Below are 12,402 nucleotides of genomic sequence, written 5' to 3'. Positions count from 1 at the left end.
ACAGTGTCGGCCGGTGTCCAGCTGAGAAAATTTGTTTCCAATGTAGTATTAATAACTAAACAATTAAATAATAAACATATTGCATTGTCTACTTACCACCAGGACAATAAGATGATCTGGACTCTGGCTGCAGTCTGGCTCTGGGGACTCCATTGTCATTCTCTCCCCCCCCCCCCCTTCCCTTGTCACTCTCATTATCCCCCCTCTCCCTTGTCACTCATTATTCCACCCGCCCTCCCTTGTCACGCTCATTATCCCCCCCCCCATCACTCTCATTATTCCCCCCCCCATCACTCTCACTATTCCCCCCCCCATCACTCTCATTATTTCCCCCCCCATCACTCTCATTATTTCCCCCCCCATCACTCTCATTATTTCCCCCCCCATCACTCTCATTATTTCCCCCCCCCCCCATCACTCTCATTATTTCCCCCCCCCCCCATCACTCTCATTATTTCCCCCCCCCCCCATCACTCTCATTATTTCCCCCCCCCCCCCATCACTCTCATTATTTCCCCCCCCCCCCATCACTCTCATTATTTCCCCCCCCCCCCATCACTCTCATTATTTCCCCCCCCCATCACTCTCATTATTTCCCCCCCCCCCATCACTCTCATTATTTCCCCCCCCCCCCCATCACTCTCATTATTCCCCCCCCCCATCACTCTCATTATTTCCCCCCCCCCCCCATCACTCTCATTATTTCCCCCCCCCCCATCACTCTCATTATTTCCCCCCCCCCCCATCACTCTCATTATTTCCCCCCCCCCCATCACGCTCATTATTTCCCCCCCCCCCCATCACCTCATTATTCCTCCCCCCCCCATCACTCATTATTTCCTCCCCCCCCCCCCATCACTCATTATTTCCTCCCCCCCCCCCCATCACTCATTAGTTCCTCCCCCCCCCCCCATCACCTCAGTATTTCCTCCCCCCCCCATCACTCTCATTATTTCCTCCCCCCTCCCCCCTTGTCCACTCTCTCTCTTCCCTCCCCCCTTGTCACTTCTCGTCTCTTTCTTTCCTCCTCCCCCTCGTCACTCTCTCTTTCTTTCCTCCCCCCTTTCCACTCTCTCTCTTCTTTCCTCCCCCCTTGTCACTCTAGTGTACCTCTAGTGTAGCGTGGCCGAGCTCTGTTCGATCCGCGGTACAGGAGCATTTGTTTCCTGTACCCGGCCGGACTGACAGGAAGTGCACACTAAGTGAGCACTTCCTGTCAGTCCGGCCGGGTACAGGAAACAAAAGCTCCTGTACCGCGGACCTAACAGAGCTCGGCCACGCTACATTAACAGGCGCAGGCAGGATTCTTTAGAGCGGCAAGCCACTCAGGCGGCGCAGAATGAGGGGCGCCGCCAGCCGCCCCCAACTTATATAAGCAACTTTTTTTTTTACCGCAACGGGCGCCGGGCGCCCCCTGCTGAGTACAGGAGGGGGGGGGGGGAAACATAAGTGCCGCCTCGCCTGCCCATATTACATTGCGGGCTGTCGGCCGCCCGGCGCCCCTGTTGCTATGGCGCCCTGTGCGGCCGCACAGCCCGCACACCCCAAAGGCCGGCCCTGGCTGGCGGTTTGGGAGGCGTTTTTTAGGCGGCAGGTTCCCTTTGGGCTCATGATCACAAACCTATTTGTTTTCCGTATCCGTTCAGCGTTTTTTTTTTTGTGTGTGTGGCTCGTATGCAGAAGCATTCACTTCAATGGGGCCGCAAAGAAAATTTAAATGCATTCCGTTTTCGTATGTCAGTGCTGCAAAAAAAATACGTCCTATTATTGTCCACATTAGGGGCCAGCTGTGTACACGCAATGTACACGGCGGTATCTGTGATTTGCAGATCTGCAATTTACGGACTACTAAGCATCCAACGGTCGTGTGCATGAGCCCTTAATAGGGTATTTCAGGGTTTTACTATTTATAGCCTATCCTGAGGATAGGCCATCAATATCTGATTGGCGGTGGTTCGACCCTCTGCACCCCCCTGACTAACTGTTTCGGGGTAGCGCTGCGGATTTGTTGCAGAAATGCACAAAGAAAATCTACACAAAAAACTGGGTCGATTTTCTGTTTTCAAACCTGCATCCTAAGTATGCATGTTTCAGGTCATTATTTGAATTACATGTTGCGCCTGTTACCTTAGCTCAGAGTTAGGCCCCATGCACACGGCCGTTGTTCACAGCCGTGTGCGGGCCGTGGAACCGCGGCCTGGATCCCTCCTGAGAGCAGGAGCGCACGGCGTCACTGGTTGCTATGACGCCGTGCGCTCCCTGCTGCCGGCACAGTACAGTAATACACTGGTACGATCTATACCAGTGTATTACTGTACTGTGCCGGCAGCAGGGGAGCGCACGGCGTCATAGCAACCAGTGACGCCGTGCGCTCCTGCTCTCAGGAGGGATCCAGGCCGCGGTTCCACGGCCCGCACACGGCTGTGAACAACTGGCCGTGTGCATGGGGCCTTAGGCTACTTTCACACCAGCGTTTTCTCTTTCCGCTATTGAGATCCATCATAGGATCTCAATAGCGGAAGAAAACGCTACAGTTTTGTCCCCATTCATTGTCAATAGGAACAAAACTGAACTGAAGGGAACGGAGTACACCAAAATGCATTCCGTTCCGTATTATTGCGCTTCCATGATGCACACAAACGCTGCTTGCTGTGTTTTTGTGTGCGTGCTGGGATGCGGAGCAAGATGGATCAGTCACGACTCACAATGTAAGTCAACGTTGACGTTTTCTTCTTTTGTGTTAGAGAAAACGGATCTGTCCCCCATTGACTTACAATGGTTTTAGAGACGGATCCGTCATGGCTATTTAAAAGATCCATTCATAAAGGATGCATAGACAGTTGTTTTATTATGACTGAAGCGTTTTTGCTGATCCATGACGGATCCAGCAAAAACGCTGGTGTGAAAGTAGCCTTACAGAAACTGTGGCTCCTTCACTATAGTTCTAGGTGAGGTAGCCAGTCTATGGACCATCAGTGATGCCACTTTCTGATCTTTAACACGATGATAAATGAGAGACCTGACCATACCCTTCAAAAACATCATGTCCGACTTCACAATCACACACGTAAAAAAGTGGCTACTATTCTCTCTGGACACAGCCTTGACAACCCAATGTCCGCAACAGGATGTCAGGAGATTTATTTAGACACATTACAAGATGCAGGATACATAGGTTTCCGCCCTAAATATAAAGCGCTGCTTGATGTCCTCACTTAAGGGGAAGCAAGAGCATTGAATGCCGAATCAGCAGTCTGGAAACCGGCCTATTTCTGGCGCTGTCTTAATGGAACAAGCTGTCTTTCGCTAATGGCCCCGTATTGATCTGTACAGCTGCATTAGCTGCCAATGAGGAGCTTGTAGTAGGGCCAAACTCATCTTCAAATACCTACATTAGGAAGCTCCATAGCTCTTATGGCCTCACTCCATTTGACCTCAGGAAAAGTAGACGGAGGTTATATTTCCCAGTATTTGCCATGCCAACTAGACAGAAGTGCCGGCAACATCTGCCAAAACGCACAAGGAAATTACAACTAGAATATGAGTATTTGTTATGGGGGACGCCAAATTTTCCTATAATTTTTCGGAAATAATTTTCTGCATCTTTCACACAGGAACTAAAAAAAACAACAACATATTACTGAAATGCAATAGAGACAGTGGGAATATTAAATTTCCACCGTCCCCGCAGGTCTCCGTTTCCCATGAGGTGACGATCCATGTGACTGCTGAAGTCTGAGATGGGTTGTAAAGATCACGTGTTGACATGACAAGACATCAACTGGAGGCCAGGAAGGAGAAGACCTGCAGAGGGACAAAGGAAATGTCCCCGGAGGTGCACCTGGAGATCATTAGGTCTTACAGGTAATCGCATGCATAATCTGCCACAGAAGAACAAATCCTTGTTCTTTCTGCATCAGAAGTTTACATGCTGTGGATTTAAAATGATGCACGGTGATGGGAAATCCTACTGTACAAAACTGCATGGAAAGTCTGCAGCGTTTTCAGTCTGTGTAGCTGTACCCTTATTCTGCATATATAACCCCTACCCCATTCACCATGGATAGTTCTCTAAGGCCTTTTTTACCCAAGTCAATCTCACTTGAGTTAGCCCCATTTTCTGCTGTACATGAGTACTACAGCAGATACGGAGCTCGGATCTCTGTTTATTTTCATACTGACCCCCTTTCACCCACTGATTGGCGGTAAAGCTCCACTGAAATACACTGTCCAGACTCCTAAGCTCATGCTAGGGAGGTCCTCTCCATCATGTGCGCATGCTCAGCAGTGCAGTATTTCAGCCAGCACACAGCAGGGAAAAGGAGGGCAGTATGAAAATAAAAAGTGGCAATCCGGACTCCTAACTGTCCTAGGTTGAAGAACTAGATTGAATCTGACAGACTACTTGCATGATCTCTTCTGCATCTGATGGACAGCTGAGGTGGCTGGAATTAAAGGGGTTTTCCAGGCATTTGACATTGATGACCTATCCTCAGGATTCATCATTAAAATCCGACCGGACACAGAATCCCCACCGATCAGCTGTTCTCTGCAGTCTCCGGCACTAGCGCTGTGAATGGAACAGCCGTTTAGCTCCGATTCACTTCAGCGATAGCTTAGCTGCAGTAACCCAGTACGGCCACTACACTTTGCATGGAGCTGTGCTTCCTGTTCCTATCACAGTGCTAGTTCCAGTGCTGGAGGCTGCAGGGAACAGCTGATTAGGGGGGGGGTCCTCAATGTTGGGAGCCTGGAAAACCCTTTAGGGTCCATTCACACGTCCGTTGTTTCTTTCCTGATCTGTTCCGTTTTTTGCTGAACAGATCTGGACCAGATCTGGACCCATTCATTTTCAATGGGTCCTGAAAAAAAATCTGACATTGTGCTGTCCGTTTTTTTTCAGGACCCATTGAAAATGAATGGGTCCAGATCTGGTCCAGATCTGTTCAGCAAAAAACAGAACAGATCAGGAAAGAAACAACGGACGTGTGAATGGACCCTTAATCTTAATGTTCTAATGCGGACAGAGCAGTGGGAGAGACTGCTGCTCCAGCCAGTTCCCTTACAGCCAGAAACAGGATTGTGAGGAGGAGGAGGAGGGGGGGGGGGGGGGGGACATGGCTGATCTTGCAAAACACACAGAGAAGATTTATCTAAGCATTTATTTGTTTAAATAGTAATTTGAGACAAAACAAGACCAAAGAAAACGGAGAGATTTAGGAAGTGCTAGAATATTTAAGCATTTTCTGTGTTTGGCGTTCCTTTAAATTATCATAACATAGATTCCAACTTTTGACCATTCCTCCCTATGCTGGGATCCATCTCAGGTGAGTTTGATACTTGGAGGCAATTTGAAGCTCCGACACAATTTTTCTAATCATTCTGTAAAGGCACAACATACAAGGAGCATAACAGGCAGACAGCAGGCAACAGGACAAAGAGGTCTTCATCCAAAGATAAAACAAAAACAGACAATCTTTTTACAGTTACTTCCCTGCAGAGAACTCGGAAAGGAAGGGGCCATTATAATGCAGTGTTCTGGAATAGCTAGAGGGGTGCAGGGTACAATAAACGTTTCTTTCAGGAGCTTTTGAAAAAAAAAAAAAATCTCCACCCACCTTTTTTTAAAATAATTACAACAAAAAATATTCATTTTCTAACATAATACAATACACATTTTTATATATTAAAGAAATATTCCTAAACCATTTAAACGTTATAAATGGAAGAAGAAACAATCACTAATTGTAGCACAAGCTTTGAGCGCATGTAAAAGCATTATTATTATTTTTTTTTTAAAGAACTCTTACTGTGAAAACCTGAATATCCAGAACCAGAAAACAAAAACAAACATACTAAAATACAAGTAATTCAGGTTAAGCAAATTTAAACAAAACACCTTTGACAGAGATTCCACGACAAATCTGTGTTTAATGACCATGAAGCGCTTCCTCTCTGGACACTTCACAACATTCCTGAAATTACGCAACCAAATGTCGTGACCAAAGATGCCTGAGCAGATTCTGAAAGCGTTAGTTAAAAAGTAAAATTACAGCTATGTAAATGTCAATGTGAATTTAGAGTAATTTTTTAAAGATAAATGTTAGGCTACTTTCACACCTGCGTTCGATCGGATCCGTTCTGAACGGATCCGCTCATATTAATGCAGACGTTTGCATCCGTTCAGAACGGATCAGTCTGCATTATTACTTAGAAAAATTTTGTAAGTCTGAAAGTAGCCTGAGCGGATCCGTTCAGACTTTACATTGAAAGTCAATAGGGGACGGATCCGCTTGAAGATTGAGCCATATGGTGTCATCTTCAAGCGGATCCGTCCCCATTGACTTACATTGTAAGTCGGAACGGATCCGCTCGCCTCCGCACGGCCAGGCGGACACCCGAACCCGTTCAGGTGTCCGCTCACTGAGCGGAGCGGAGGCTGAGCGCTGGCAGGCGGATGCATTCTCAGTGGATCCGCCTCCACTGAGAATGCATTAGGGCCAGACGGCTGCGTTCAGGGCCGCTCGTGAGCCCCTTCAAACGGAGCTCACGAGCGGACACCTGAACGCAGGTGTGAAAGGAGCCTTAGCAGAACATTGTAAATAGTATATGAAAAAGCATTATAAATGGGTGCAGAGTAATCTCAACCTAAGGGCTCATGCACACGGCTGTTGCCCGGCCATGCCCGTATTGTTTCCCCAGCAAACAACGGGTCTGCAATATGCGGGCACCGGCCGTGTGCACCTAGCATCACAGATGCACACTCATTCACTTGAATGGGTTCGCTGACCGGAAGGTCCAGTGCGGAAAGGAGGCACGGACCACCACAGAAGCACTACTATTTTATTTTGCGGTGAGGAAGGATCATAGACCCATTCAAGTTGAATGGGTCTGGATCCATCTTTGGAAACTGCACGGATGTTGCCCGTGCATTGGGGGCTGCAAATTGTTGTCCCCAATGCACAGAACGGCCGACCAACAGCCGTGTGCATGAGGCCTAACAGGAACTTTGCTAATCTACATTAAGATGATGCAAATTTTTGTACGAGAAAGTACTTTTTTCCCCCTCTACTTTTCATAGATTGCGCCCGATACTTCCAACACTATGAGCCATGTAAGGCTTTGTTCACGTTTGTTGGAGGCTCCGTCACGTTATTCTGTACGAATTCCCTTGCTTTTTCATGTGAAGAATATTTCTATACGTGCTTCTATTTTAACTATCAAACTGACAGACACAGCAGCGGCACCTGATGGACCCAATAATAACAACGGTGGTTCATCGGTTGCTGCCTGTCATGCAAAAGATCCGCCACTGGCCGTGCGTTCATCTTATGACAGAATTCAAGTCATAAAGAAGAACAGAGCCTTAAATGGCTCCAAGACAGTAAATTACAATCCACATTCAAACCAGTGACCAGATGTTTATCAAGACTGGTGGAAAATTTGAGATACTTGACGAGGCCTGTTCCGTGAACTTGTGGTTTTGTCACTCAGCCCGAGATCAGTCTTCCTGTATTGCTATAATCTCAGTTTGCATGATGCATCAGGAGCTTTATACCAGCAATCAAAGCAATAAAATCACAATATTGCTATAAGATTGAAGCTGGCCATACAGAAGAGACCTTGTGAGCAGATCTCATCAAAACACAAAGCGAGAACAAAAAAAAGAAGTCATTTATGGAAGCACACTGAATGAGGAGCCAAATCCAAGTGTTCAAACCTCTATTATCACAAGTTGCCTGGTGGCAACTTACCTCCTCTTCATGGCAAAACACGAATAGTCTAAGTCTACCTGCACACGGGTGCGGCTTACAAAACAGAAAATCTGCATGTTTTGGCACCAAAAAGCACACGCTACTTGCAGTTTTGGGTGCAGATTTGCAGCAGATCTCACCCTTGCATTTAAAAGGGTGAAATCCGCACAAAAGAACCACACAAAGAACTGGCAATGGTCAATTACTGCACAGTAGGAAAAAGCTAAAAATCTCATACCACTTTGATGGTATTGTATTAGGCCGAATGCACACGGGCATGAGCGGTTCGTGGAACCACGGGCTGGATTCCTGTTGAGAGCAGGAGCGCACGGCGTCATTGGTTGCTATGACGCCGTGCGCTTCCTGCTGCTGCCGCAGTACAGTAATACACTGGTATAGATCATATACCGGCCTTAGGCCTCATGCACACGACCATTGTTGTGTTCCGTGTCCGTTGTTCCGTTTTCCGTAATTTTCTGCGGACCCATTGACTTTCAATGGGTCTGTTAAAAACTCGGAAAATGCACCGTTTGTCATCCGCGTCCGTGATCCGTGTTTCCTGTCCAAAAAATATGACCTGTCCTATTTTTTTGACGGACAACGGTTCGTGCACCCATTCAAGTCAATGGGTCCGTTAAAAAACACGGAGGCACACAAGATTGTCATCCGTGGCCGTTTTTTTCCTATTATTTTCAAGGCAAACTTGACTTAGATTTTATTTAATTTTTTTCACTTTTCTGGTCTGGTGATCCTCCAAAAATCAAGGAAGACACACGGAAGAAAAAACGGACACGGATCACGGAACAACGGAACCCCGTTTTGCGGACCGTGAGAAAAAATACTGTTGTGTGCATGAGGCCTTACACTGTGCTTTTTCTGCATGGGAATCTGTGAGGGAAAAATGTGTATACTCCGCAACCTGTGTAGGTAGCCCAATAGAGGAATCTGAGGAAATACTGCTAGACAAATGATAGATATCTTAGGTCTGTGGCCAGCCTTAGAGGAGAAATCTTCTTTCCTGAAGTAGCTTTCACAACAATGACCTGATTATATAAATGTGACTGTCTCATTCACACGTCAGCACCCGTTCCGCAAAATTGGGCCCGGACGTGAAGCGGAGAGCGGCCCGATCTTCCGGGTTTCAGCCCCGGACTTCCGGTCCGCAGCTCCGCAAAAGATAGAACATGTCATATTCTTGTCCGTAGCTGTGGACAATAGGCATTTCTATAGAGGGTGCCGGCCGGGTGTGTTGCGTATCCGCAACAAACCATGGACGTGTGAATGGACCCACTCCTGTCCATTTGACAGGACTGTGCCAGGACAAAAATAAATTTATTAAAAGGGGTTCTTGTAGACCAGGAACCCCTTTTGTCATTTCCAGACTGTGTGTAGGGATCACCTGTCACCAACACTCCGGTTCCAGTGCAGAGTTCTCTGCTCCGCTGCTTCCAAGTTTTTCTGGAAAAGTAGTATGACATGCCTGCTGCCACCAGCGGTGACATGTGTGTAGATATCACTTCACGCTTCCGGACCAGCGGGCACTGGAGCTGGAGGAGAAGGGAGAACGGTACTGGAACGAGAGTGCACTATCTGGCTATATGAAAAGCAGTTCCAGGTCTCAAAGAACCCCTTTAAGTTCACACTTGTGTCATGGCTTCTGTTCAGAATGCAAGCCACGACAGTGCCGGACGTATCACACGACTAGTGGCAGATGGACCCCACTGACTAATAATGAAGTCAGTCTGGGAACAGAAAGCATCACGCACCGGAGTGCCGTGACCTCTTCAAACAGCTGATCGGTGTCAGATCTCCATCAGATATTAATGAGCTATCCTGAGGATAGGTCATCAGCAGTGTACTCCCGGAAAACCTCTTTGATTTGAAGAAGAGGGGTGAATGTCGCCGTGTCCAGCTAAAGTGATCTGATAATCTTCTGGGGTTGGTTTTTGATTCCCTGGTCCTCTCTCTATGTGCTGTACGATGGCCATATGGTTTGCTGCGCTTTTACGCAGACTTATGTGAAGTCAGTAACCAATGATATAAGCGGTCAGTCTTTGTATAGTCAAGGGAAGAAAGTTACAGCTAACATCTTGTTCTCCTCCGTGCACCAGGAAGGCAACAGCCTAGAGTAGCTTAATGGGGTTGCACCAAGAACAATATTCTACATTTTTTCAAACCAGCACCTGAATCTGAATACTTCTGTAATTGCATATAATTAAAAATTTTGTATAGCCAGTGAGTTATTCAATAAAAATGTATCTGTATAGCGCCACCTGCTGTTTACTATTTTTCTTAGGTCTTGTCCACCTCACACATGCTCAGTTTAAATTTTCAACTGCCACCAGCTATATGTTGTTAGAAGCTGCGACAATTACAGGAAGAGCGCTACAGAAGAAAGGACATGTGAGCTGCCAGCCTGAAATAGCAGAGCAACCAGAGCAATGAATGGGGAGATCTCCATGTGAGGTGCACGGCAGGTTCTATCCTTGTTATAAAGAGACTACTGGCACGTTCTATATAGGATGTACGATTTTCATTTTTTACTTCATATAGTGTAACCCCTTTAACAGTCTGACCAACCATCTCAGCGTACAGGACTCATGTGTATGAGATGGGGCAGGGGAATATTAGTTAATCTGTACACAATGCCTACGTGAAAACCCCTCAATTCATATTACCAAGGAACACAAGATTACAATAAAGTAATGACATAAGAAGACACTAACAGCAGAAAGGAACTGAAATAGTAACAGGACCAGCCCATAAACACAGGATATAACAACTTCCGCTCAAACGTGATCTGTACAACCTTTATTTCCATTTAATGTTTTGACCTTAGCAAAACCAGTCAGAAAACGTGGATGCAAGTGTTAGAGAACAAGACGAAAAGCAAAGTGTGAATAGGACAGAGCCATTCCACTGAAGTGAATGGGACGGCTTCTTGTAGTTACTCTCGCTCACTGCTGCCATGTCGAAGGAGAGTAAGTGAACAGTGAAGTGAAGGCTGCGTTTGCACGGGGTGCCGCCTTCTCCTCACCCAGTTGATCAGTGGGGGTGTAGGATTTCCGCGATCTGATATTGATGACCTATCCTGAGGATAAGTCATCAACATTAAAATCCTGGAAAACCCCTTTAATAAATAAATCTGAAAAAAATGTCGGAAAACCCTTTTAAGTGTTATATTCTATGTAGATTTTATGCATGTAAAAATCTGCAGCATGCCCTAAAACAGGGATGGCCAACCTGTGGCCCTCCAGCTACAACTCCGAGTATGCCCAGACTGCGTACAGATATGAGCGTACAACAGGACACGGTGGGAGTTGTAGTTTTACAACAGCTGGAGAGCCGCAGGTTGAGCAGCACTGCCCTAAATCATACAGAGAGGTTTGCTCACATAAAAATGACTTTTTATAACATTTTCACCAGCATTATATTTTACTTTCTTGTGGATTTTAGGTTAAAAAATAAATAAAAATTAAATATTTATATATATATATATATATATATATATATATATATATATATATATATATATATATAGAGATATATATATATATATATATATATATATATATATAGATATATATATATATATATATATATATATATACAGACGTGGACAAAATTGTTGGTACCCTTTGGTCAATGAAAGAAAAAGTCACAATGGTCACAGAAATAACTTTAATCTGACAAAAGTAATAATAAATTAAAATTCTATAAATGTTAACCAATGAAAGTCAGACATTGTTTTTCAACCATGCTTCAACAGAATTATGTAAAAAAATAAACTCATTAAACAGGCATGGACAAAAATGATGGTACCCCTAACTTAATATTTTGTTGCGCAACCTTTTGAGGCAATCACTGCAATCAAACGCTTCCTGTAACTGTCAATGAGACATCTGCACCTCTCAGCAGGTATTTTGGCCCACTCCTCATGAGCAAACTGCTCCAGTTGTGTCCGGTTTGAAGGGTGCCTTTTCCAGACTGCATGTTTCAGCTCCTTCCAAAGATGCTCAATAGGATTGAGGTCAGGGCTCATAGAAGGCCACTTTAGAATAGTCCAATTTTTTCCTCTTAGCCATTCTTGGGTGTTTTTAGCGGTGTGTTTTGGGTCATTGTCCTGTTGCAAGACCCATGACCTGCGACTGAGACCAAGCTTTCTGACACTGGCTAGTACATTTCTCTCTAGAATTCCTTGATAGTCTTGAGATTTCATTGTACCCTGCACAGATTCAAGACACCCTGTGCCAGACGCAGCAAAGCAGCCCCAGAACATAACAGAGCCTCCTCCATGTTTCACAGTAGGGACAGTGTTCTTTTCTTGATATGCTTCATTTTTTCGTCTGTGAACATACAGCTGATGTGCCTTGGCAAAAACTTCGATTTTTGTCTCATCTGTCCACAGGACATTCTCCCAGAAGCTTTGTGGCTTGTCAACATGTAGTTTGGCATATTCCAGTCTTGCTTTTTTATGATTCGTTTTCAACAATGGTGTCCTCCTTGGTCGTCTCCCATGTAGTCCACTTTGGCTCAAACAACGACGGATGGTGCGATCTGACACTGATGTTCCTTGAGCATGAAGTTCACCTTGAATCTCTTTAGAAGTCTTTCTAGGCTCTTTTGTTACCATTCGGATTATCCGTCT

General features: G+C 45.6%; 1 protein-coding gene across 1 annotated transcript in view; it reads right to left on the bottom strand.

Moving 5' to 3' along the window:
- The window catches only part of RPS6KA3 (ribosomal protein S6 kinase A3), a 130,219-nt gene that overhangs the window by 73,049 nt on the left and 44,768 nt on the right, over nt 1–12,402 (bottom strand). The gene's annotated exons all lie outside the window — the stretch shown is intronic.

This window comes from Bufo gargarizans, chromosome 3 (genome assembly GCF_014858855.1).
Source record: "Bufo gargarizans isolate SCDJY-AF-19 chromosome 3, ASM1485885v1, whole genome shotgun sequence".
Lineage (NCBI taxonomy): Eukaryota > Metazoa > Chordata > Amphibia > Anura > Bufonidae > Bufo > Bufo gargarizans.
Note: the sequence above shows the minus strand (reverse complement) of the source record. Positions and strands in the feature narration are given on the sequence as shown.